Source organism: Delphinus delphis, chromosome 4 (genome assembly GCF_949987515.2).
Source record: "Delphinus delphis chromosome 4, mDelDel1.2, whole genome shotgun sequence".
NCBI classification, from domain to species: domain Eukaryota; kingdom Metazoa; phylum Chordata; class Mammalia; order Artiodactyla; family Delphinidae; genus Delphinus; species Delphinus delphis.
Window position 1 is genome coordinate 7,928,109 of NC_082686.1, and position 27,718 is coordinate 7,955,826.

A 27,718-nucleotide genomic window follows, 5' to 3' on the forward strand; every position below is an offset into this window, starting at 1 on the left:
GTATTTTCGAACCATATCCAACAAAGACCTTGTATCTAGAATACATAAAGAACTCTCAAAACTCAGCAGTTAAACTTTTCTTTAAAAATCCAATCAGAAAATGGGCAAGACATGAACAGATATATCACCAAAGAGGAGATACAGATGGCAAACAAGCAAATGAAAAAATGTTCAACATCATTAGTCATTAAAGAAATGCAAATTAAAACCATAACAGGGTATCACCACACCTGTTAGAACAGCTATAAATAAAAAACAGTGATAGCACTAAATGGTGGGGAGGATGCTGAGAAAGTGGATCCCTCACATAGTGCTGGTGAGAACAATAAAGTGGTACAGACACTATGGAAAATAGTCCGGTGATTGCTTACAAAACTAAAGACGTGTTCACCACATGACCCAGCAATCACACTCTTAAACTTCTACCCCAAAAAAACAGAAAACAATGTTTACAGGAAAATCTGTTCTCAAACATTCAAAGCAGTTTTATTCATAATATTATACAAAATATTGGAAACAATCCCAATGTCCTTCAGTAGGTGAATGGTTGAACAAACTTGGTACATCCATACAATAGAACACTACCCAGCAATAAGAAGGAATTAACTATTGATATACACAACACCAAATGGACCTCAAGGCGTTATGCTTTGTGAAAAAGATTGATCTCAAAAGGTTAATACTGTGTAATTCCATTCATATTGAAGTGACAAAACTACAGACATGGAGAATAAACAGAATGGTGGAGGAGGGTGTTGGGAATACAAAGAGGTAGCAAAAGAGTTCTTCTAAAGTGATGGAACAGCTCTGTTATCTTGATTGTGGGGCTAGCTACACAACTCTATACATGGAATAGATAAGTTACAAAAGACTATACACACACGCAAATGCAAGCTTAAAAAATAATGAGAAGTGAGTAGTTCTGTAGTGCAGTTAACAGAAATGTACCAGATATATCAAATTTCCCAATTTTGATACTGTAGTAGGGCTACACAAAACTCCACTGAAGGAAGCTGGATGAAGGGCGTACATGGGACTTTATATTATTTTTGCAACTTCCTGTGAGTCTACAATTATTTCAAAATAAAGGATTTTTTAAGGGGGTGGGGGTCCTTGGAAAAATAGCCAATTCCAATTCCAAGACTGAGACAATAGTTCAAGATGAGCCTGGAAAGTGCTCCAAAAAATGATGGAGATATGCTAAAAGGACATAGAAGCAAACTTGAAGGGGCTTCTACTAGCAAAATCTGGGACAAGTGAGGCATCAAAATAAATAATGACAGTAATGGATTACAACCCACTGCATAAAACAGAAAATCAGGTACTCATAGTGATATAAAACAAGTGAATAAATTAGAAGCCTGATTACTGATGGAATATTTACACAGTCTCCAAGTATCTCTACACAAAATATTTATTACAAAGAGGGAGGAAAAGTAACTTTAAAATGGAGAAGCCTTAAGGCACAACCATAATCAAGTGATCAAAGTAAACGTCATCAATAAGGAACAAACTGAAATCATATGCCACCTGTAGTACAGGCACAACGACGCCCCTGCCCCAAGACTGGTCCACACCCTCATCCTCAGAACCTGTGAACGTGTTACTTTACACATGGCAAAGGAGAATTATGTTTGCAGAAGAAATTAAAGTTGCCAATCAGATGACTTTAAAATTGAGATTATCTTCAATTATCCCAGTGGGCCCGATGTAATCACAAAGGTCCTTAAGAGTGAAAGGGTGGGGGGGGGGGAAGAAGAGAGAGAGAGAGATGGCAGCACGAGATGGACGAGGTCCAAACCTGCTGGCTTTGAAAAGAAAAGAAGGGGGCCATAAGCCAAGAAATGCAGGCAGCCTCCAGTAGCTGGAAAGGGCAAGGAAAAACATTATTTTGTAGAGTCTCCAAAAGGAATGCAGCCCTACTGACACCTTGATTTGAGCCCAGTTGAGATGCATTTTGGACTTCTGAACTCCAGAACTATAATATAATAAATGTATGTTTTTTAAACCACTAAATTTGTGGTAATTTTTTTACAGCACAAACACAAAAACAATAATACACCATCTAACAAAATGCACTGAAATTAATATAGCATCACTTCTATGATACTCCTGGCAAAGATACTTAACCTACATCTAATACAAAGAAACATCAGACAAACTCACATTGAGAGTGATTCTATAAAATAACTGGCCTGTATTCTTCAAAAATATCAATATCATAAAAGAAAAAAACAGTTGAGGGACTATTCTAGATCAAGAGTTGAAGAGACGTGACAACAAAATGTGTTAAGTGATCCTAGATTGACTGTATCCTTCTCCTATAAAAGAGCACCACTGGGGCAACTGCTGTAACCTGAATGGAGGCTTAAGGATCAGACAGCTGTAATATATCAATGTTACATTCTTGCCTTTGATGGTTGTATTGTTGTCAGGCAAGAGAATGTCTCTTTGTAGGAAACATGCACTACAATATTCAACAAAGAGACATCATGTCAACAACTCTCTCTCAAAAGATTCAGGAAATAAAAGTTATCTGTATTTTACCAGCAACTTTCCTAAGTTCGTTTTAACAATTAAGTATATAAAGTAAATGTAGTAAAACCCCAAATTACAGCCCAAACCCTATACAGGCTGGCAACTATCGTGTCCCCAAATAGACCAGAGGCATGCACGCTCTCTGGGGAAATGCAAAGAGGCTCCACACGTTGAAAGATCAAGCACAACAGAGAACTGGTTTGAGGCAGAAGACGAAAAACAGAACTGGGTAAGAGTCTCTACACGGAACTGTGGACTCTAGTCCCCTTCTCCAGTTCTGCTTGCAGAACATCAGCAACAGGAATACACGTCCCCTCTCCCCCAGGCATGCGATTTACAGTTTCAATCAGGAGACACCAAGAGCCCTGGAGTAAAAGCCCTAGGGTTACTCATATTCATGGGTCCCTCGAGCACCACACTAAGCCTTCAGTGAACAAGCCTCAACCTCACAAAGAGCTTCCTTCCGCTTTACTGTAACTTACTCCTAAATATAAGCCACCAGCCCAGGGATGGCCAGGTATTTGAGGAAAGCTGCCAAAACTCAAAGGCAGAAATCAAAACAAGCAGAAAAACAGGAATACAGAGGAAACTGAGACAGTGCCATGAAAGGGGGAAAAAGGCAATTAACCATAATATGAACGTGCTTGAAGAGGCAAAAGAATATATGTAACCATGAAGTAAAAACAAAATGCTAGTGGGGGGGGAGGAGCAGAAAACATAAAAAATACCTTGATGGAAAGTAAAAGTTGAAAAATACCTCCCCATAAGCGTAAAAAGTAAACAAATAGAAAATAGACAAGGTAACACTACAAAACTTCAGAACACCACAGATGAAGATCAGATCCTTAAAACTTCCAGGAAGTGGGAGGGTTCATATAAAAAGGATCAAATTTTCTAATAAACTAATGGATCTATATTAATATTTAGTAGCCACTAACATCACAGAAAGTCAGATATTTTTGTGCCTCCTAAAGATAACATACCACCCATGCAGTATTCTCCCCACTCACCACCTCTCAAAAAAAAAAAAAACAGAGAAAAAGAAGAAAAAACCAAAATTTTATCAAGATCTTACTGCCAAGTAGAGGAAATACATTACAAGGGACGGGGAACACATCAATGACACCACAGGGTTTCATTCAACAACATCCAAGCTGTAGAACACTACAAGACAGATGATACACTTTCTTTAACAAATAAAACTCAGGGGGAAAAAAACCACCAATAGATTAAGAGACTTAAGAGATTTGTCAATCAATGACAATTTATGGGCCTTACCTACATCCTCATTTGAATGAACTGTTTAAAAATATAATTATGAGACACTCGAGGTAACTTGAACTTTAACTGGATATTTGAAGAATTACTGTTAATCTTTTAAAGGTACGATAATGCTACTGGGGTTATGGTTTAGAAACTAGTCCTTATCTTTTAGAGATACATACTGAAATATTCAAGAGTGAAATTATATATCTGGGTTTGCTTGTATAAAATCAAAGGGAAGAGGGGTAGATAGGATTATGAATTTTTTTAAAGTGGCCATGAGGGCTTCCCTAATGGCGCAGTGGTTAAGAATCTGCCTGCCAATGCAGGGGACACAGGTTAGAGCCCTGGTCCGGGAAGATCCCTCTTGCCACAGAGCAACTAAGCCCTTGTGCCACAACTACTGAGTCTGCACTTTAGAGCCCACGTGCCACAACTACTGAGCCCACGTGCCACAACTACTGAAGCCCGTGCGCCTAGAGCCCGTGCTCTGCAACAAGAGAAGCCACTGCAATGAGAAGCCCGCGCACCTCAATGAAGAGAAGCCCCCGCTCACCGCAACTAGAGAAAGCCCATGCACAGCAACAAAGACCCAACACAGCCAAAAATAAATAAATTAAAAAATGGCCATGAGTTGATCAATGTTGAAGTTGGGTGATGGATACATGGGAGTGCATTATGTTCTCTAACTTTTCCAATGGAACCCAGAATACAAATTATATCTGCTATAGAAGCTAAAAAACCATGAAGAAATCCATTCAGAGTTCTCAGTAAAAATTATATTCCAACTGCAATTCTGTACCCAGTCAAAACTTTTACTCGTGAGAGAAAGCAGATTAAAGGTATTTTCAGATGATGTCTCAAAAAATTAACCTCTCTTGCACCCTTTCTCAGGAAGTACTGAAAGTTGTGCTCTGGCAAAAAGAAAGATAAAGGCAGGAAAGATAAAGTTCAGAGAACTAGGAAACAGGAGACCCAAACCTGTTGGAAATACACAAAGGAACCCTATTAGACCTAGAGAGCAAGAATTCCATACAGACTAATAAGGACCAACTGTATACCACAGGGAACTTTTCTCAATACTCTGTAATGACCTACAAGGGAAAAGAATCTAAAAGAGTAGATGTGTGTATATGTATAACTGATTCACTATGCTGTACAGCAGAAACTAACACAACATTGTAACTCAACTATACTCCCATAAAAATTTAAAAAAAAAAAAAAAGAATTCCATACAGGAGTAGTTTGATGGACGGCCCCTTGAGAACATTCTTAAGGGAGGGGGTGGGGGTGAGTGAGAATGAGGAACAGGACAACTAATTATCTGATATTTGTGCAAAACTATATGGAGAGGCTATTAGAAGGTACAGGAAAACTCAGTCACTAGTACCTAGAAAACAAAACACAACAGAATTATACGAGGAAAACAAAACAGGAAAAACAAAATTATACAAGGAGGGAAATGTAATCATAGTATACAATTTTCCTCCATGGTGAACAAGACTTACATAATCATCATTAAACATATACATTTAAAGAAAAAATATATATATATAAAACTATAATGAACAGATGGGAGAAGAAGTGTAAAACAGGTGGTTTAAAGTTAAATATTCATCTACCTTAACAGAAAGTCAATAGATAATATCTTAAATTTTAAGTCAAATACCAAATTAGGGTCAGAGTTACCTACCCAGCCTCCACTCTCCCCTTCTTCCTTTCTAACAGAAGCTAATTTTGTCCAGAACCGCTTTGCACACCCATCCCTTTAGGCATGTTCTCAGGGAAAGCGCTCAGTTCCAGGCGTGTGCTTAATTGGTCTAAATGTAATTCCATTTCCCTTCCTAGTGAGTCTTTCAAAAAAAGGCATACAACCCAGGAGGTAAGTCTGCCGGAGTTTCTAGGCAAAGTTTCCATATTCTTATACAGCTACAAGAAAAATAATTTTCTTTTTCTGGACACTGCTGGATCTGGGTACAACTCCTGAAACTGCTGCAGCCATCTTATTAGTCTGAGGATGTAGCCGGCCAATGACTAAAGGGGGAGACAGAAAACTGGGGCCCTGAAGACATTATTGTGCCACAAAACCAATTAGCCCTAGAGCCCACCCTACCTCTGGACTGAAGCCAGTTTGGGTCGTGGTCTCAGTACTACCATCCAAAAGCATCCTAACTGATAAGCAAATTATTTAGAAATAGATAAACAGCAGAAGAAACAGGTAAGAGTTGAGGAAAAAGTGACCACCTACGGGGCAGAGCTTGCCAGCTAGTGTGCATGGCACACAGTGCCACTAACGTTCCAGAAGTGCCAAGATCCCCTAAAGACCTCAGGACACCCAAACAGCCTCTTCTATTTTGTCCACACAGAACCTGAGGTGGAAAAGTTCGGGAAGCACTGCTCTACGAAGCACGGCTGGAGTAATGAAGGGGGTGCCTGGGGACAGGCTGTTTTCATCACAAGCCTTTCAGTAGTATTCAATTTTGATTATATGCATATTAAAACTAAAAAGTAATTCTTAAAAAAATTATTGCAGTAAGCAAAAAGAAACTAAAGATCTGATCTGTAGAGAGGTCATTAACAATAATGTAAAGAAAGAACTTAATTGAAGACTATTTCAGAAACAAAACTCAAGAGAGCTGGGTAATAGAGTAAATTCAAAAGTAACTGAGAGGAAGTTACAAGGAGTCAGAGACTACATAGATGTTTCTTCTTTAGGGACATAACTACTCAATCACTGCAAAGTGAAAACACAAAATTACTTTCTGTTGTAATCCACTGATTGGATTATACTAGCTGCTATCTACAAAACTCTCTTCAAGTTTTACATGGAATTCAACTTGGGAAGCCGATACAGTTTAAAATAATACCAGAAACCCGTCATTCAGCCATGTATTAAGGGATAAGCAAGATTCTAGCCCTAGATACATGACGAACAAAATGTACAAGGTTCTCAGACTTCCCTGGTGGTGCAGTGGTTAACAATCCACCTGCCAATGCAGGGGACAAGAGTTCAATCCCTGTTCCGCGAAGATCCCACCTGCCGCAGAGCAACTAAGCCCGTGCGCCACAACTACTGAGCCTGCGCTCTAGAGCCTGAGAGCCACAACTACTGAGCCCGCGTGCCACAACTACTGAAGCCCGCACGCCTAGAGCCCGTGCTCCGCAACAAGAGAAGCCACAACAAAGAGAAGCCCGTGCACTGCAAGGAAGAGTAGCCCCTGCTCGCCACAACTAGAGAAAGCCCGCATGCAGCAACGAAGACCAATGCAGCCAAAAAATAATTTTTTTCAAAAAGGTACAAGATTCCTGCTTTCATGAAATTAATATTTGCTAAAACATATTCCACAGAAGCAATACAAATAATAACTAAGAGTGAGGGCTGAACCTGGTTTGAATTCTATCTCACCAACCACTAGGGAAAATTACTTCACCTCTAAACCTAATTTTTATCATCAGTTATTTGAAAATAATACCTTACTAGGTTGTGATATGTGTGTGTTTATAAACTATTCAGAGCAAGCTTAATAAAGATTGCCCTTACCATGTTACAGGTTTCCTATAATATGCTAATGTGTACTGTGAATCTCCAAGAAGGTAATTTTCTCCAAGCTTATTTCCTTCATACCACACCATGGAGTGATCTGCAGAGCACATTTACTGCCAAGAGAAACTCTCTACTGTGTACCCTACTTCTAATCCAATAGGACTGATTTTTACTACTGTATCCTCAATACGGTCAGCCTCTTTTTTTTCTTTTTTACCACTTTTTAGCATCCACTCTGCAAACGTCTTTAATCACAGTTCTAAGACTATTATGCCTCAGTCTCCCATGCTAGATCCTGACCATCCTAGAAACAGAGGGAGTATCTTTTAGACTAACTGCTCCAGTACTTGGAAAAAACACAGTATGGTAACACTAAAAATGCCATTTCAAAGAAACAGTGCATGCAGTTTAACCTCATTCTTTCAATTATTCAGCATTTATGGAGTTTTCTATACAACAGGCCCTTCTATGATTCTATGCTAGGCCCTGAAGAGACAGCAGTGAACAAAGCAGATGCAACTCCTGCTCTTAAGCAGCTCAGTCTAAAGAAAACAGATACAAAAATAAATAAACCTAACTGGTATAAAATTCAGGTGGCGTGGTAAGAAAAAGTTCAAGGTGTTGTGAAACCTAACCTAGACGGGAAGGACTCAGGGAAGGTTTCCCTGAACACAGACATCTAAACTGAGATGGGGAAGATGACTAGGAGTGAGCAGGATGGAGTCCTAAGTGCTTTACAAGCATTCTATTACTCTTCACAATGCTATGAACAGTAGGCATATATTATCCCCACGGGGAAACTGAGGCTCAGAGAAGTTTTCATGGCTGGGAAAAGGCAGGGCTAGGATTCAAAGCCAGATATCTAGATCAGACTCCAGGGAATGTACAAAAATGTACAGCATCCAATCAAATGTACAGCACTTCTTTACCACTATACTCTACTGTCTGTAATGGACAGACTCTAAGATGGCTCCCACGACACAGCCTCCTGCTGTTCATGCCCTTCCACAGACCCTTCCCTTGAACCAAGACCTATGACTTGCTTTTAACCAAGAGAATACAGGAAATATGAAGGGATGTCACTTCTGCGGTTATGATACATGAGACTGTGTATCTGTCTAGTGCGTAGACTCGCTCCTTCACTGTCTTTGAGAAAGTAGTGGCCATGCTGGAAAGGACCACACAGCAATGAACTGAGGGCAGATGTCTGCCAATAGGTAGCAAGAAACTGAGGCCCTCAATCCAACACTGCACAGGGTACCGAATTCTACCAACAATCATATGAGCTTAGGGGAGACCTTCTTCCCCAGTTACACCTTAGATGAGACCAAAGCCCCATCAATAACTTGACCAGAGCCCTCTGAGACCCAGCTAAGCTAAGCTGTGCTCAGACATCTGACCTACAGAAACTGTGAGGCCATAAATGTACTTGTTTTTAAGTTTCTAACTTTATGGTAATATTGTTACATATCAAGAAATAACACCCTGTTACACAATAAAGTTCTTCCGCCATATCCTGGTGCTTTGCTGAAATAATGATTTGCAACTACTCTTAACTACACATCAAGCCAACTTCAGGTAGCAGTCACAATTGCTCTTTTTAAGCAAAACTCATGTATCAAGATGTCAACATTAACCACAATCTGACCCTGTGTTTTATTTGTATTTTTTATTGAGATACATTTGACAAAAAATATTAGTTTTAGATGTACAACACAGTGATCTGACATTTGACCCTGCATATTGTAGCCATTTTTTAATAACCTTGTCTGCTAATTCCATTTTCTCTATCATTTCTGTTTCTCCTGAGTTTTCTCTTCTGTCTTCAAGCTCACTAATCTTCTCTTCTGCCATGTCTAATCTGCCATTAATGCCATCCTATATATTTTTCATTCCACACATTAGTTTTCACCTCTAAAAGTTTTATTTGGATCTTTTTATACCTTTCATAATTTCTAACTTTTTGAACATATGGAATACAGTAACTGCTTTCATGTCCTTGCCTGTTAGTTCTAACATGTCAGTTCTAGGTTGGTTTCAATTTACTGATATTCTAATCGTAAGTCACATTAACCTACGTCTTCACACATCTAGTAATTTTTGATTGGATGCTGGACATTTTACACTGTTGAGTGTTGGGTTTCTTTACGTTTCTTTAAAGAGTATTGGCCTTTGCAATGACTCGCAATTACATTACTTTCAAATTACAGGTGACCCTTGAACAACAGAGGGGTTAGAGATGCTGACCGCCCCACACAGTCAAATCTCCAAGTATAAATTCACAGCCAGTCATCCATATCTGCAGTTCTGCATCCATGGACTCAGCCAACCGCAAATCATCTAGTACTGCAGTACTGGAAAAGATCCACGTGTTAAGTGGACCTGCACAGTTCAAGCCATGTTGTTCAAGGGTCAATTGTAGTTTGCCCCTTTTAAGGCTTGTTTCTAAGATTTTTTTCAAACGGATCTAGAGTAACCTTTATTCTAGGACTAGTTTAGCCCCATTAAGACATGACCCTTTTGGAGTCTCAATCAACGCAGCATATAATGAGATCTTTCTACTTTGGCTATCAAGTACTCAAATATTTTCCAGCCCTGGGTGAGCTCAGAAAATTGTTCTGCTTACAGCTTCCCAGTGGATTCCTTCCCCAGAAATGTTTCCTTCATAAAACTGTACCTACACATGCACCACACATTGGCATTCAGTCAACATTTAAGGGGACCACTAAGGAGATTTATGGAACTCTTTCTCTGCATAACTCCCTTCTTTCCAGAACTCTGCTCCTCAAATCAGAACCATTTTGGCCTCCCCCAACTCCAATCTTTCTTTCCTCAACTCACTGGCTTTTTTGGGGATCTCCTTCCCTGCACTGAGATCTGCCTCCAGGCAGAAAGGTGCACCATCACAGGACCTCCTCGTTTGTTTCCCATCTGTTAGGGATCGTGGTTCTGCACTGCCTATTGTTTAATATCTGAAAACAGTTGTTCCATGTATTTTGTCCAGTTTCCTAGCTGGAGGGTAAATTCAGAATGTTACTGCCCCATAGTCAAAAACAGAAGTCATGACTCCTGACAACAATTTTAAAGTAAATGTTTTTTTTTTATAAGATACAACTCCTAAACATACACACACACATCATTATCACATTATCCTGTCTTTATTTTTATCATGATATGTATCACTCTTGGTCAATTATGTTATTTGCTTTCTTGCTTATTCTACATTTCACAATAGAACGTAAGCTCTGTGAGTACAGGGATCTTACCTGCATTGTCACTCCTGTATCTCCAACACCTAGAACATATCCTGGACTAGAACAGGCACTCAAATTCAGCAAATTCATTAAATCAATAAGCAAAGTTGTTTTACGAGTATTTCACTTAATATATATTGTGAACTCTTCTACTTAGTAAATTCTAATCTAGATACAGGTAACCCTGACCACAGAGTTCCTTAGAATTGTCTATTGTCATAATTAGTATCATCTGAGTAAAGGTTCTTGGTTGCAAACAAAAGAAACTAACTCTACCTTTGTTGAAACTGTAAAGGAAGTTATTAAAGTGTATTAGGCAACTCACAGAAAACCCCAGGAGGGCCAGGCTGGAAGGCTACATAACCAAGAACACCGAAAATTCAAACCACAGATCTGGTCCGGTGGAGACAACACAGGATTCGGTCCCTGTGATTTGTAGAGATACCACTGACCCCGGAACTAAATGCTACAACTGGATCTGTCACTGACTGCCTCCAGAAGAGCCGCAGCTGCCATCCCCCTTGCACTGCAGAACACAGACTCTGCAAAGTGCCTGCTTCTGCAAATCACTGGCTTCTGAGGTAGTGGAATGGAGGTCCCAGGTCATATGATTGCATCCTAACCCCCCAAAAATGCAGAGAATGTGAGCAACTGGCTTTCGTAATGGAAGACGTCTACCACCCACCAAGATTCTTAAGGGAAAGAATTCCCCAAACATAGAAAGCGATTAGATGTTCTGGTTAATTATCTGAAAGACTAATGAACCAGTAGCACAAAGCATCAATCCCAGCATACCAGAACTTTTATCTATTTCTTCAATTAATGGGTTATAGAAGCTCTATGCTCCTTTTTCTTTTCTATCTCAATGTTTAACTTTAGGGCCCATAACTGTTCACTGGGTTTTTTATTACCTGGAAGCAGCATAAGCAATCTACTATGATTAACCTTAAGCAAATTTACTTCCCTGCATCTCAGTTTTCTAACTTATAAACAGATACTATCCACCACCTTCTAGGGCTGCTGATAATATTAAAATAACTAACAATGAATATGTAGAGTCTGGCCCATAGCAGGCAATCAATACTAGCATTATTTAATAATGTTACCATTATTAAATAGTTTATTTTTTAATAAGAGAAACTCACTGATTTACATGAACATCTTTTTTTTAAAAAAATCTGCCAGTGCCAACAAGCTGAAGATCCAAGTTTCTACTTTACATTGGTACTATAAACGTTATCCCCCTTAGCCCCTTTGTTATCAGAAATGAAGCAACAATATAGTCTAACATGTTGCCACCAGAACTAAGTTCAAGGAATACATAAATAGATGGACAAATGGATAGCTGGATGATGGAAGCATCAAGCCAAGTTTCCTTTAGAGTTCTCTACAGTGAACTCTAACCATACTGAAGAGCTTCATGACCATGAATGGGACCATGTATGTCCATCTAACTCACAACTACATCCCAAGGGCCTGGCAAGGGGCCAGGCAAAGAGCCAAAACATAAAATCTGAATATTTGCTTTTCTAAATATTTACTACAGAAACTAGTCCCCGAGAAAGGTTTCAGAACTACTTTAAAACAAGTCCCTTTTAAGCTTTTAAAAAGATCATTCACCTGACAAGATCAAAAGCTTCAGTAATTTTCTAACTACAAGACTCAATTCTTTTGAAAATCCATCAACGAACTTTCCCTCAATCATTCTTCCTGTTCTGTTGTCCAAATGTGAAGAAAAAGTAAAGCCAAAACGCATCCAAACCACTTTCTTCACTTTTCTATCACTTTTTTTTTGGCTGCGTTGGGTCTTCGTTGCTGTGCAAGGGCTTTCTCTACTTGTGGCGAGTGGGGGCTACTCTTCATTGAGGCGCACGGGCTTCTCATTGTGGCGGCTTCTCTTGTTGTGGAGCATGCAGCCTCAGTAGTTGTGGCACGTGGGCTCAGCAGTTGTGGCTCGCGGGCTCTAGAGCACAGGCTCAGTAGTTGTGGTGCACAGGCTTAGGTGCTCTGCGGCAAGAGGGACCTTCCCGGATCAAGGATCAAACCCATGTCCCCTGCACTGGCAGGTGGATTCTTAACCACTGCACCACCAGGGAAGTCCCTTCTATCACTTTTTAAATGACGTCAAAGCTAGAGCTTATTTTAAATGTGAACCCGAGAGCTACTGCAAATGCTGGATTGACATTCCAGATATAATTGCTGAATGAACCTCACTTTGCTGGCTAAGAATCATAAAGAACATCCAGCCTGATTCCCTCCACAATTTAAAACCATTCCAAATGAAACTAAAAACTGTATCTATTTCAATAAACTAGTAAAATTATGTACTCCTTTAATAGAGAAGGCACAATCTTTCAACTCCGTTAATACCAACACTGAACTTCTAACAACTAGTAGGTATTTCAATATGCACTGATTAAATTAATCCATGAGTAAATAACTTGGTCTTTTTACTGGCTACATAGTTTTCCAAGCTTATTTTTAAAAAGACAGGATTCACCTTTCTTCTTCTTCTTCAAGGCTCCCATAATCCCTGTCCAACTCTTACACCAAATGTACATTCCCCTTATGTAATCATTTGGTCCTTGAGACCAACTAGTAAAGACCAAAACGTAGTTCACTGATTCATTCAACAAATGTTTATTTGGTACTCACCATACGCCAAACACTTGCCAATCTCTTAGAATGCAAGGGGAAGCAAGACACCACTGCGCCTGCTCTCTGGAGGGTATTAATAAAACAAGCACTAAAAAAATTACCAACTGTGATAAGCACTGTGAAAGAAAAGTACAGGGAGACATGAGATATTGAAAAAGAAGAGGTGACTAGGACAGGACTCTGCTTTCCCTGACAAAGTAATATCTGAACTGAAAATGAAGGAGGAAAAGAAGTTAACTAAAACAAAGAAGGGATGATGGCTGGCCCAGGAAGCAGACATGCAAAGACATGGGAGGCAGGACAGCTTAAGTCAGCTGGAGCCAGATCATCCAGGTAGGGGGTCCTATGACTAGTCTAGTCTTTCCCCTAGAAGTCACAATAAATCATTAAAGAGGTTTTTTTTTTTTTTTAAAGAACTGAGAATTCTTGTTCATCCATTTGTTCAAATCTCTCCTCCATTTCTATCCATTCTATTGAATTTTATTCCTTGACCTTCCCTATATGCCCACATCCTTTACTTCAGATGTCTGTATCTTTATCTTATTCAGCAAACAGCCTTCTTCCAAACATCTCCCATGGATCCTAAGACTTCTGTCTTCAATTTCTTCCCTTTGCATAGCTGACTCCAGTACTGCTGAGTAGCTGTGGGCCTTCAGGCCAATTCTTAGGTAAATTTACCTAGCATTACTGACATTTTGAACTGTACCACAGAACCACTATAAGGAAATTCAAAAATTGAAATTAGATTGCAAAATATGTTGAGATCCTAATAATTTTCTCACCATTGCTCTTTTGGAAAACTTTAATGAAACAGTCTTTTGTACCACAGTAAGGTCTCTCAAAAATAAATGTGTTTGGCTTGTGCTCCGCAACAAGAGAGGCCGCAACAGTGAGAGGCCCGCGCACCGCGATGAACAGTGGCCCCCACTCGCCGCAACTACAGAAAGCCCTCGCTCAGAAACGAAGATGCAACACAGCCATAAATAAATAAATAAATAAATAAATAAATAAATAAATAAATAAATAAATAAATAAAATGTGTTTGATGTAAAGGTGAAGTAAAACACACCACTGTGATGACAGCTGTTCTTTTTCAAGGAGAAACGATCAAATCAGAACAAATTTTTCAGCAGACAGTATCTGTCTTAAAGACAGCAGTCCTACTTATATCCAAATAAACTTTAACCTAAAATTAACTGTCAAAGGGACTCTTAAAAGGAGACAAAAATTTTGACCTCCAAAAGCAACATCAAACATTACTCAATTTCATAGCCTGTGTTCCCTTTAATGAAAATTCATGTATACTCTAGACTGAGTCCTTAAGCCTACTCTGGATTAGGAGCAGGCTATTAAAGATCCCCCGCTACAACTAACTTCCGTGATGGCACACACGGCGAGGGCTTTATTTCAGCATTGATTCCCAGGCCCTAGTGCCATGTTTGGCACTAGTAGGTACTCAATAAATAGCTCTATCTGCCTCACAAGATAAATGCTTTTTAGATGATTGGTCTCCCAATAACGACATATGTGAAAATAAACAGAATATGGTATTTTTCAGGAAAATACTAAGACACTCAGAATAAATTAAACTCTCACATGTTTAACTACTCTATACTTTTCAAACCGTGAACTATGATACAACCTGTTCCTTTCCAGAATCACAGCTTCTGACACTGCCTTCTCCCACTGCCCCATTTTTTAGCTCATTTTTAATGGTGCTACAAATTACTTCCACCTGTCACTAATGTAAGGTTTGAGCTACAATAATAATTCTATCTTCTGTTCTTCCACAGTTCCTTCAGGACCTTACCAGGAAATATTCTCAACTGTCCCATGCAGCCAGTCATTCAACTCGTCATGGCCTTTACTATACTGCCACCAAAGCTGAATTCTCTCCTCTCTATCTCCAAAACCTGGGTCACGTTGCTATTTGAATCCAGCAATATTCACTTTGTTCTGTTGAAAATTAAATAATTAGGAACTCAACATGTTCCAAACTTGGCTCTCCCTCTGTCTTGTTTTTCCCTCTCCTATTCCTCATGCCTGTACACCTAGAATGAGCCTTTCAAAACCTTCCTTCTTAGGCTGTCATCTCCCTAACCCATGGATCTGCCATCATCGCCCTGCTGAAAAACCTTCAATTGCCCCAAATTCAAATTCCTTTTAAGACCCATAACTCTCATTTCTCACTGCAATTGTTCCTATCCCTCCCCCAACATAACACACACACACACACATAAACACACACACACGCTCTTAAACTCCAGGCACACCACCACAGGTGCCCATATGACTTCTTCCAGCCGACTGTCACTTCCCCAGGTTCTACTGTAAAAAGCCCATCCATTCTTCGAGACCAAGCTCCCATCCCTCCTCCTCCACAAGGCCTGCTCAGATGCCCAATCTGTCTGCCTTCCCCACGTTCTTCTAATTAGTTCTTTGTATGGCAATAGCTCTAACTGTTAGCAGCCATGGTCTTACCTGTGCTAATTTTGCCTGTATACACACAACTGTCTCAACACTAACAGCACAGGTCACCAAACCTTATTTACTTTTGTAGTCAAAGTTTCTACCGCCGTAATTCACATATCTTATACAGAGGACAGGCAAATGTTTCCTCAGCTGAAGAGGAACAAGAAGCCCCTTTTACAATTTATCAAAGCAGGTACAATTATAAGCATTTACAATTTATCAAAACAGTTTTTCATTCAACAGAATAAATACAGGAAAATCACAGAACAATTTTAACTAAACAACAAAGAATGAATACTTTGTTATTTAATGTACAAGACTTACAGTACAACTAAGATGCTCAAATTCACTCATAAAGAAATGCAAATTCAAACAATTAGACTTCACTATTCACCTATTAAATTAACAAAGATTTAAAGCTTTGATAACACCAGTGTTGGTGAGATTTGGGAAACTATACACTCTCAGACACTGCTGATGAAGTACGAATTGGTGCTACTTTCTGGAAGACAATTTGGTAATACATATTCAAATGTGCACATACCTGGTGAACCAGCAATTTCCCTTATAAATATATACTCTCTGGCTAATGCTCACAGAAAAGTTACATGTACAAGGATGTACACTGCAGCATTGTTTAAAAATAGCAAAGATAGGGGAAAATAATTTAAATGCTTTTTAATGGAGACTGACTCAATTGTGCTGCATCCATAACATGGAATACTTCCCATCCGTTAAAAAAACAGGGAAACTCTACCACCTGATATGGGAATAGTTCTAAGATGATCAAGAAGCTTAAGTTGCAAAACTGTGTGTTCAGCATGATCCCATTTGCTTTTGATTTTAAGTACACAGAGTGGATACACACACACACACAATGTCACACTAAAAAAAAATCAGGATCGCACTAAATATACAGCTTTGTAACAGACGTGTATATACTAAATGTTTACATATACAGTTGTACATTTATATGTATAGAACATTTCTAGTAGGAAAAACTAAATAGCTATTACTTATGGAGCACAGGGGGTGGGGAGGTGACACCATTCTACCGGGCTGGATCTTTTTTTTTTTTTAATCGTGAGAATACATAACTTGTTGATTGTTAAGAACTAAAATTCTCTAGATCAAAATGATACCTTTTATGTCTGATATAAGACTGCTCAAATAGGAGCCCTAAAACGATGAAAAAACACTAAGAAAAAGAGAACACTCCTACTCCAATGACTCCGTATTCCATCAAGCCCAGTGGTCCTCAGCAAAATTACCCACAGTCCCATTACGGACACTCTTAGCAACAGAAGGCCAGCAAGTGCCAGTCTAATGCTACCAACCTCCGGCCACCAGAGAAGCCTCCGTGAACCCTTCCAGGACTGCACCACAAGCAGACATTTCTCAAACATGCCTTTGGTTTCCTTGGGCAAGGGCACATGTGCCCTATCCTTCCCTCCCCATCCCAAAAAGCTCTCTTATTAGTGCAGGTGCTACTCTCCAATGTTTAAAATGACAGCCAGCTAAATGATAAAAATAAAGTGTTAGCCTGATAACAGATAAAGGATATTCCTCTGGGAATATTTCCACTTTAAATTAGGGAATCCAGCTCTTACCTTAATCTAAAGGAATGAATTCAACAGTGAGAACTGCAAGCAAACCAGAAGAAAAGGAAAGTAATAATTTGAGGACATGACCTCCCTTTGTTCCTTCTAAACATGCCAGGTCAAAACCTACCTGTCATCTACCCTAACGCTGGAGATACACTACCCTACTCACTACAGCACCAACACTAACTACACCTGAATTAAAACCTCAGTTTCCCACCTTTAAATACTATTTGACCAACTCAGGCTATTCTTCAAAGAGGCTAAGAAGACAGGTAAGTGAGCCAACCATTCACTACCAATGAGCTCACACATAAATAGCAACATATTTGAAAACAACAGATCTTCCTATAAAATCAAAAATGCAGGGCTTCCCTGGTGGCGCAGTGGTTGGGAGTCCGCCTGCCGATGTAGGGGACATAGGTTCGTGCCCCGGTCCTGGAAGATCCCACATGTCGCAGAGCAGCTGGGCCCGTGAGCCATGGCCGCTGAGCCTCCGCGTCCGGAGCCTGTGCTCCGCAACAGGAGAGGCCACAACAGTGAGAGGCCCGCGTACCGCCAAAAAAAAAAAAATGCAGTTGTACTCTATTCTCTGTCCCCTCTTCTGTAGAAAGAACAAAGAACCCCCAGACCTGCTTATTCTGAGGCACTGGTTAAGTCATTTATTTTCTCTGCATCCCCTTCCTTCTCTAAAATGAGAAATGAACTACGTCTATGTTTCTCAAAATGTTTCTACTGCATCAGGATTACCTGGAGTCCAAATTAAGAAAGGGGATTCTAGAGTGTCACCCATACCTACAGAAAGAGAAGTATCGGAGCTTGGGAATCCCACAACTTTGACAAGTTCTCCTGAAAACTGTTTGAGACCCATTAGTTCCTCAGGTCTCTACTTGACCTAATTATACGCTAGTTCAAAGAATCCTAGACCTTCCTCTTTTGTCAAACCCACGAAATAAAGAGGAAGATACTGGACAGTAAATGTTTAAATATCACTGCTATCATCCTCCTTGCAACTTCAGTGATTCAAACATTTACTGAAAACCTAACAAGATATTGCGATACTGAATCACAATATCCTAGTATTGCTTGCTGAGGATATGCGCACAAATACATACAAAACGGTCAAGGGGACTGCTAAAACTAAATCCAAGAGCTTAGATTTCAAATACTGTTTACATATAATAGTCAAAGCAATCAAGAATCATGTTTCTATCAGAAAACACCATAGTAAAATAATGTGACCCAAAATTCCTTCACTACTAGAAGTTTAGTTACATTTTTTCTAATCTGACTACATATGTATATACTCTATATACTATGTACTGATAGTCTATTTCAATTTGTACACCATAGTTCAAAAGAGTAATTTGCTCAAAAGAGCAAATATGGAATATAAACTTATTAATTAGTGCAATAAGTTGTCTTTTCAAAGTTCATTTCTGTAAGTTTCTTCCAAAACATTTGAAAGTGTGACAGGCAATGTTTCATAATCCCCCCACCCCCCGATTCTCTTCTTTCAGTGGAAACAGATTTTCAGCCAAACAGCTACCTACTGAAGACCACATATCCCAGCCTCTTTTGCAGCTACATGTGGCCACCTAAGTTCTGACCAATGGGTGTGAACAAAAGTCACATATGCAACTTCCAGGTTTGTCTTTAAAGAGGGGATGTCCTCTCCCCACATCCTGTTCCTGGACTGTGAATGTGGTGAGCAGCTGTCTTGAACTATACAGGAAATGGTGTCCCCTTAAGCATAGAAAAACAAGACAGAAGGAACCAAGGTCCCCTATATCTTGGAGCCACCACAATCAGCCTTAGGCTACTTATATGAGAGAGAAGTAAACTCCTTGTTTAAGCCACTGTATTTAGTCAGAACATAGGTCCAATCTTGTGTTCCAACTAATGCATATAGAAAGATTAAGTTACTAATAAATATTACATAACAGCTACTTACCAGCTCAGTAAAGCTGAAACTCTAATTATAAATTCTTGGGTAATCTCACTACTGAAATTATTGCTACTGTACCAACTTACATTTTACGCTTTTTGCGGAACACCTCATTACAGTATCTCATTTCACATTCTCAAAATCCTGGGCAAGGCAGCGGGTGCTCTGCACATCTGGATACAGGACACTAAAGCTCAGAAGCTACTTTGCCCAAGGTTGCAGAACTAAGGAATGGTGCTCAGGCAGAATGTGGCACACAGGTTCCTCATTCCATCATTCCATGTACATGTACATTTAGCTACACCTGTTACGTGCCAGGCATTGGGGTTACAGAATTATTCCTGCCCAGATGGACCTTACAGTTTAGTGGAGAGAGGGAGAGACATACAATAAATGAGTATGTGTACTTACGCGTACATATGAATAACTGTATAGCAACATTTAGTGATGGCTGTCAAAAAAAGCAGAGTCTGTAAGAATGCATGGCCAAGGAATCTCACTTAGACTGGAGTTTGGGGGAAGGCCTCTGAAGAAGTAGAATTTATGCTGAGACCATAAAGATGAGTATCAATGAAGAAGAGGAAAGAGGGAGAAAGCTATTAAGAAATGTATGTGTGCTATCTCAGTCTCCACAAGAACCCCATGGTAAGTATCATCAACCCCATTTTACAGATGAAAAAACTGATACTTAGAAAAATCACTGTGCCTTAAGTCCACACTGCCAGTGAGTGGCAGGACCTGTTGAGATTCCAGACCTGCCTGACTCAGGAGGCTCTGCCTGGCACCATCTCACAGGCCAATACTCTCTCCACAGTTATCATGCTTCCTCAGCTGCTATCTCTAACTTGCTATCAAGCAGATTTTGGATAGATGTCACAATTTGAGCATCTTCTTACCCAAATGCATGTGCTAAACTGCCAACCTTAACCACAAATACCCATAAAACTTAAAAAAATAATAAACTCTTTCCAGTCGAAATTTTATATACTTAGAGAAATAAGGGGATTATTTAATGAACAGGTATGTTATTTAAAATAGAGGTGATGCTGAAACCAGTTTCATTCCATGTTAAACCAGTTCACTAAGCCCCTCTCCACAAAATCAATTTGAACAAGCAATCCAATTATGGGGAGATAAAACTGAAAATAATTCATCAAGAGTAAAGATACATTTTAAACTATTATGCACTATGTATCAGATATGGGCACACGTCCATCAAACAAACAAAACTTTAACAGTATTACAAACTTTTAAAAGTCACCTTCTAGAAGAGAGGATACATAGCTCTGGGAGAAGAATCAATTGCTGAAAAGCCAAAATGGTTCTGTATTAGCAAAAAGTATGCCTACAAGGAACCACATTATCTTAGATGTTCAATGTACCATAAGTTATCTCCAATAAAGAATTTTAAATTGTTATACAACTCTGGAAGTAGGATTTCAAAGCAAAACCAAAACTTTTTAAAAACATTTAGCTGGTTTATACAATGCAATATTTCCAAGTCATTTTGTTTTCATATACCAAAAAATGAAACTAAGGCTGCCTGTAGCCACTAGGTTAGGAAACAAGACTTGTCTCTTGCCTAATAAGAGCCTTAAATTAATTACTTTAGTCATGTGAAGTCAACATTTCACTTTCACATAACCAATGGTAAACTTTACAGCTCTAGCTTAACATTATAGCATTGACATAAGGCAAGATTTCAAATGATTTCTTTATTTAGAGGCAACTGGGGAGAAATTTTAAGTAATTTAAAATAATTTGATGATTTTTCCAAGTAATTAACCACAAATTTTAACCCCTTCCCCCAAAATTTTTAAACCAAAACTGTGCACGCCTTGGGTTATGAATTACTATAATTTCTCTAGCCATCAAAACGTTGCCCATTGTCAAAATGATATATGGTAAGAAGTCCTTCCAAAAGCATAACCACTATATATACATGTAAGGTGCTCACACGAAAGTAATAAAGTCATGCATTTCACCTTACAGGGCAAAGTATGATAGTGTCAAGTTTCAGGTGATCATGTTTGATAGCTTCAAGTAATATCTTTACTTCTAAACAGAAAATACACACAAGTATCTGGAGGTAAAACCACCCAAAAACTCAACAGAAAATAGTGATTCTTAACTCACAGTTTAAATTTACTGATAGTAATACAACAAAATTCTAAGACTACTAAAATTTTGGGAGAGAAAAATCAAGTTCTTTATAAAGACTCTGGAAGTTTTGGGGCTCTGCTGGGTTGAGATAAAGGTTTTCTGGGGGGGGGATAAAAAGAGAAACTGCTTGCGGGTGGGGGTGGGTATGTAGGAAATGTGAAAGTTCTTTGAGACAAGGGAAAAGTGAATGTTAAAGCAAAGAAAATTTGGCACACACCTTACCACAAATAAAGTCACAAATGAAGCCTCCTCTTCTATTAAGCTTATTTTTAAGATCACGTAGAAGGCAATTAATTCCCTTCTCACTCATAATAAAGTTACTTCTATTCAAGTTTTCTCCCCATGACTAGATAGTTGCCAAGCATAAACATGCATGTGAAAACATCCCTGGGCATTCTAAACTTCTAACCTTTTTTTTGTTTCGTTGTCAAGTAGTACCCAAGATTCAATACAAATTAGCATCTTCTTTCTTTACATAGTTTCAAAACAAAACATATGCCAAAGGTCACTCTCACCACGTATTATAACAAGTTATCTTAAATTTGGTTTCATGGGGATTTGTAGCTCTACAAAAACCTATGTAAATTCTTTAAATACCAGTTGTTGCACTTACCACACTCCCCACCACAACATCTCTAAGTCATACACACAAAAAAATCTCCATAAATGAAACTAAGGGGCAGACATCAGACAATATTCTAGAGGAAAAAAATTCTAAGGCAGGGGTTTTTTTAACATCTACATTCCCAAACAAGACACTGCATTACAATGGAACATCTTCATTTGTTTTGAATGTTAGTGCCCTTAAAAGAGGCTGGATTAACTCAATTTTTGAATCCCCAGGACACAGTAACTATGTATGTTTGTAAGTTTCCATTGAATTCCACCAAAAAGTCTTTAAAAGAAATGTAAGAAACGATCTTAAACCTAAATTCCATATTCCAAACAAAAACAAGATCTCACTAGATCACTTAGTCCATCTCCCACCCCTACCAATAAGGACCATCCACTCACTTAATTCTATTCAAATCCATAATCTTTTTTAGATTTCAAAGGAGTGAGTCTTCACCTTACAGACACAGGAGTGACCCTTCCTTTCAGGATAATTAACTTCTGAGCTCACGCTTCTTATGAACTTTTTATACTCAGTTTTACATTACAACTTGCTGTAGACATTGACAGGACTCAACTTTTTGGCAAGGTCTGAAGTCTAAATGAATTTGGACAGCCACCATAAACATCACTGCTACTCCAAGGCAAATCCTCCAAAAGCGCTGGGTGTACACTTTAAGTGTAAGTCATATGTATACCAAAAATCTTAATCTAACGGAGTGAACTTTTTTCATAACTGCAGTCTCTTTGAAATGATCTTCCGTTTAAAATCTTAGCACCTGAAATTTTAATTCTCTTTCCACATTTATACTCTAGCTGAAAAAAAATTCTCGTAACTTATCAAGATATAAGAAGTTTACAAAACAAAAGCTAAAGGTAATTCCACTGAATTATGAAAACGCCCCCAAAATATTAAATATATCCATTCTTAAATACTTTGTATATGTAAAGTGTAAGGGATCACAGAGAAAATCTTAAGTGTTCAAAGATAAAAAGTAACTAAAAATAACTTTGCACAAAACTTTCTTATGACTCATCAATACTTACATGACTATAATTAAATTTAAGTGTGAACAAAACGCACTGAAGAATATTTTTTAATTCCTTCCATTCAAAAATTGTCTACGTAGTTTGACTGGGAGCGGTGGGGGGGGGGCCGGGGGGGCAGAAGCTGACTAGTTAGTTTCATTCAGAGGCCCTCACCTCAACCTTTCCTTTCCGCTTCCGCAAACCACAAAGTTAATTCCATGCAAAACACTATACGTGGACAGAAGCTCTAGGTTAGAATCCTGAGTCATTACACACAGATCGCTCCAAAATTTGCCAGTATTTACAATAATGAGTTATACCCTAGTGATTAAGAGCCCAGGCTGGCTACAGACTCCTGGTCCCAGCTGTATGACCTTGGATGAGTCATCGCTCAGTTTCCTCATCTGTGAAATGGGTAACAGTTCCTACCGGGAGGATAAGCGACTTAATACACATAAGGCCCTGAAGAAAAGTGCCTGGCACTATTCGTCCTAATCTTTAAATCAGTGTGAAAACAATGTTATAAGATGTATTTTCTAACAACTTGGGCGGAATTCAAGAACCAAATGGTGCTGGCATTCAAGTACTGCACCTCGATTACAAGATTCACATCATCCAAGGGTTGGACGACAGGCACAGAGAAGTGGTCAGAGTCACTCACTCACTAATTCTGCCATTTTTTAACTATTTCGGACCCGGGAGGGGCCTTTCGCTAAGTGTGAAGCTATTCAGCAGCTCCGGTGTCTCTAAACGAGAGTGGGTCTGTGCCTATTAACAGACTTGTGAAGTTCCGTTGCAATACCCAGGTATCAATTATAATTTACGCATCCTCAGCCACCAATTCCTCCCGCTGCTAAACAAGTCATCAATCCACCTCGAGTGGCCGGGCTCACTTGCACTCACTGCACAACTTCGGAGCATGCCGAGTGCCCTGGCTCCAGCACACACCCCAAAAGGGCCGCGCGGGGACCGGACTCGCGACCTTCCCCGGCGCCTAGCCCGGCAGCCAGCCCCATTTTCTTAACCCGCGCATTGTCCTTGCGGAGAACCCCGGCCGTTCCCACACTGGTGGGGACCAAGAGGAGGGACGAGGGAGGAGCTGGGGGAAGAGGATGAGGAGGAAGAGGAGGAGGAGGAAGACAACCTCCTCCCCTTCGCTCGGGCGACCAGTGAAGGTCTGGCGCTTTCTCCGGCCCCCAGGCCCCGGCTCCCGGGAGCTCCCGGGAGGCCGCGGCCCCATCTCCCACCCTCCGCAACTTTCCCTCCGCTCGCACCCGCCTCTCCTCCGGGACCGGGCCTGTCGGGCTCCCTCCCCCGGCGGCCGGCCCCGGGCCGCGGCGCCTCCTCCTAAAATGGCAGGTCCCTCCCTCCGCCCGGCCGGCCTCGGCACGGGCCCGGTTGCAGGCCGCGGGGGGAGCCGGGCGCCGGGCCGGGCGGGGCCGCGGCCGGGCCGGGCCGGACACTCACCGGGACGATGGCGGGGCGCTCGCGCCGTTCCCTCCGGTGAGTCTCTGCCTCGGGCTCTCGCCGCTGCGCTCTCGCCGCGGCCTCCGCAGCCAGCGCCGCCCCGGCCTCCTCTCTCCGCCCCCGGCGCTCCCGGCTCCGCGGCCGAGCCGCAGCCTCCTCAGTCTCTCTCCGGCTCGCGGTTCCAGCGGCGCCCGGGGCCGGGGAGGCGACAGCACCCTCCCCGGCAAATACCGCAGTCCCCGGACCCCGACTCCCGGCGGCGGGGCCGCGAGGCCCGGCCCGGCGCGGAGGGCGGCGGCGGCGAGGCCGGGCGCCGAGTCGCGGCCGCTGCCGGTGGCTTCTTCCCGAGGAGGATTTTGTAAATCTCACAAAATGGCGCGCGCTCCAAACCTGCGCAGCGAGAAGCGCCGGGGCCCGAGCGGCGGCGGCGGCGGCGGCGGCGGCTCCTCCGCCAGGAGAGCCCGAACCGCCCGCCCCCGAGTCCCCGCACAGACAGACAGACACTCACACACACTCACACACACACGCACGCACACTCGTCCTCGCACACGCTCACTCACATACACACTCTCTCACACTCACACCGGTCCCGCCCGCTCGCCGGCGGCGGCAGCGGCACCAACAGCAGCAGCAGGAACAGCAGCAGAAGCGGCGGCGGCGGCGGCGCCCGCACCCCCCGCTCCGGGTGTCCGCTCCCTGAGCCCGTCCCGGGCCGCGATCAGCAGCAGCGACGGCAGCAGTCTCCCCGGATCCCCCCGCCGCTCTTGCCGCCGCCACCCCCGCCTCACTCCAATGGGGCTTTTTATTATTATTCGGGCGGGAAGCGAAAGGGTTTAAAAAAAAACCAACCAACAAAATGGCGACGGACCGACCCGGTCGCTATAGCAACTGTCAATCAAAACGCAAAACCCCGGCTGACGTGCTGACGTCCTCCTCCCGCCCCCCGGCCCCAAGCCGGCGGGCGGGGCCTGTTGCTCGGGCAACGGCAGATTCCGTTCCCTCCTTTCCCTCTCCCCCTCCGTCCCCAACCAACCACCCAACCCCCTCAGGTCACGTGAAGGATAAATTCGGAGTTCGGGCCCGCTACGAGTGTCAGAGGAGGGCGCGTGATTCGCTCGGGGGAGGGGAGAAGAGGGGGATGGCCGGGCCGAGGTAGGGAAGGGGAAGAGGAAGGGGGGCGAGGCGGCGGCCCGGCCTGTGCGCGAGCGCCCGCCTCTTCCCCGGCCGCCCAGCCGCGCCCCGCCCCGCTCCCGTCGCGCCCGCCGCGCCCGCGCCGACTGCGGCCCGCAGAGCGCGCGCGGGCCCTGCGCCACCGCCCTCACAGCCCAGCGCTTCCGCGTCGTGCGCCCGCAGCCCCGCCCGCTCCGGGGGGAGGGGGGCTGGACTCTGAGGCCACGCGGGGACCCGGGGAACCCACCCCTCGCGCGCCCGGGCCGGGGGTTCTCACCTTCATCCCCGGGGAGCGCGCCAGCCGCGCACGTCCGCGGATTTAAGCTGTTCTTCGAAGGGCTCGCGTGCCCCCCTCGCCGGAAAATGCCCACGGAGGCTGCGGCGGGGGGTGGGGAAGAGGCCGCCTCCGCGTTTCAGACATCTCAGGAATTCCGGACGCTTCGCCCGTATTCACGATGCCCCTGCGGCTGACACCTTGATTAAATCCTGTCGCTCGGTCTTTGAGGCGGCCAATGCAAGCGTACAGAAATTATGGACGGAGCCATCATAAAAACTTTAGGCTGTGCAGGCTCTCCCAGGCATTCCCACGGATTTCAACCCCCCCTCCCGCCTTTCCGGGCACAGCCTTCCTTCCCCGTCGGAATTCCCCGAAAATTAATCGTCTTAAGCTGTTACTGTATCTTTGTCCAACTCCCTGATTTCCTTTTTCATGTATCGTCTCAGTTTCCAGATTCTAGATCCGCCCACAATTTATTAATATTCTGGCCTTGGTTTATCTTTGTTTTATCTAGACCTTCTGCCCGACTAAATATTGCGAGGTGTGCTCCCCAGGCATTAAAACCTAGGTATGCTAGTAGCCCTGCTGTGCTGGCTACTGTGTAATTAGTAGACAGCCACTGTCTGAAATTATATTTTGTACCAGTCTAGTAAAATGGCATTTAATATTATGGTAAAAAGGATATTATAGATATTATTTTACTCTTATTCACCAGTTTATGGATTTATTTCTAAGCTTGTTTTTGCAATCTTATGATAATGTTCATATCAATTTTTTCTGAAGCTTAAACCGTTCATAAGTACAGTGGCTGCAGATACAATCTTACAGGTGTAAAGAAAAACAACCCCATGGCCTGTATGGGAGAACAATCTAAAAAAAGAGCGGATGTATGTGTATGTCTAACCGATTCACTTTGCTGTACACCTGAAACTAACACAACATTGTAAATCAACTATACTCCAGTAAATAAAATGTTTTTAATCTTTTAGTACAAATCAAAAGGAAAAACAACCCCGTTATAAATACTGGTCTCTATCCTGTGTGACTGGAGAAAAGACACTTGAGTTTTTCCAACAAATGTTTCCCTCCTACAGTTATCAGAACCTTGATATACTAAGGCAACCATTCAAATTAGCACAGGCCATGAAAGAAACCAGACTAAACTTAAGATAAGTTAGGCAAAAAGTAGGCAAATAACTTACTTCAGACTGATTCTCATGGTATCAAAAGTTGCCATGACTATCAAAAGTTCTTTTAGAGTGCCGACTTTTTCAAAATTAGTAATGCAGTTAAAGTCCACATTCAACTTGATTGTTTTGAAGGAAGTGGTGAAGAGTGTCCCTATTGAGGGTGAGAGATTGCAATCTTGACTCTGCCCAAACTTACACTTCCACCTATACAACCAACTCCTTCCTCCCTCCTGCTTCTCTTCTCCCTGCTCCCACCGCCAAACCCACCCCCATCCACCACAGTTCCACTTCTATCAGGACACTTAAGCATCTGCAACCTTTAACACTAAATTAAATTTGACTCAATTTTTTATTGCTGGTGGGACTTCCCTGGTGGCACAGTGGTTAAGAATCCGCCTGCCAATGCAGAGAACATGGGTTTGAGCCCTGATCCGGGAAGATCCCACATGCTGCAGAGCAACTAAGCCTGCGAGCCACAACTACTGAGCCCGTGAGCCACAACTGCTGAAGCTCGTGCTCTGCAACAAGAGAA

General features: G+C 41.9%; 1 protein-coding gene across 4 annotated transcripts in view; it reads right to left on the reverse strand.

The window, feature by feature from the left end:
- DYRK1A (dual specificity tyrosine phosphorylation regulated kinase 1A) overlaps positions 1-25,715 on the reverse strand; it is a 144,592-nt gene extending 118,877 nt beyond the window's left edge. For 2 of the 4 annotated variants that reach the window (XM_060010304.1, XM_060010303.1), the window contains exon 1: positions 24,550-24,572. The gene's annotated coding sequence lies outside the window, so the exon portion shown is untranslated. Of the gene's footprint in view, positions 1-24,549 lie in introns of all 4 variants that reach the window. The other 2 variants (XM_060010305.2, XM_060010306.1) reach the window with 2 other exon arrangements.
- Positions 25,716-27,718: the final 2,003 nt, after the last annotated feature.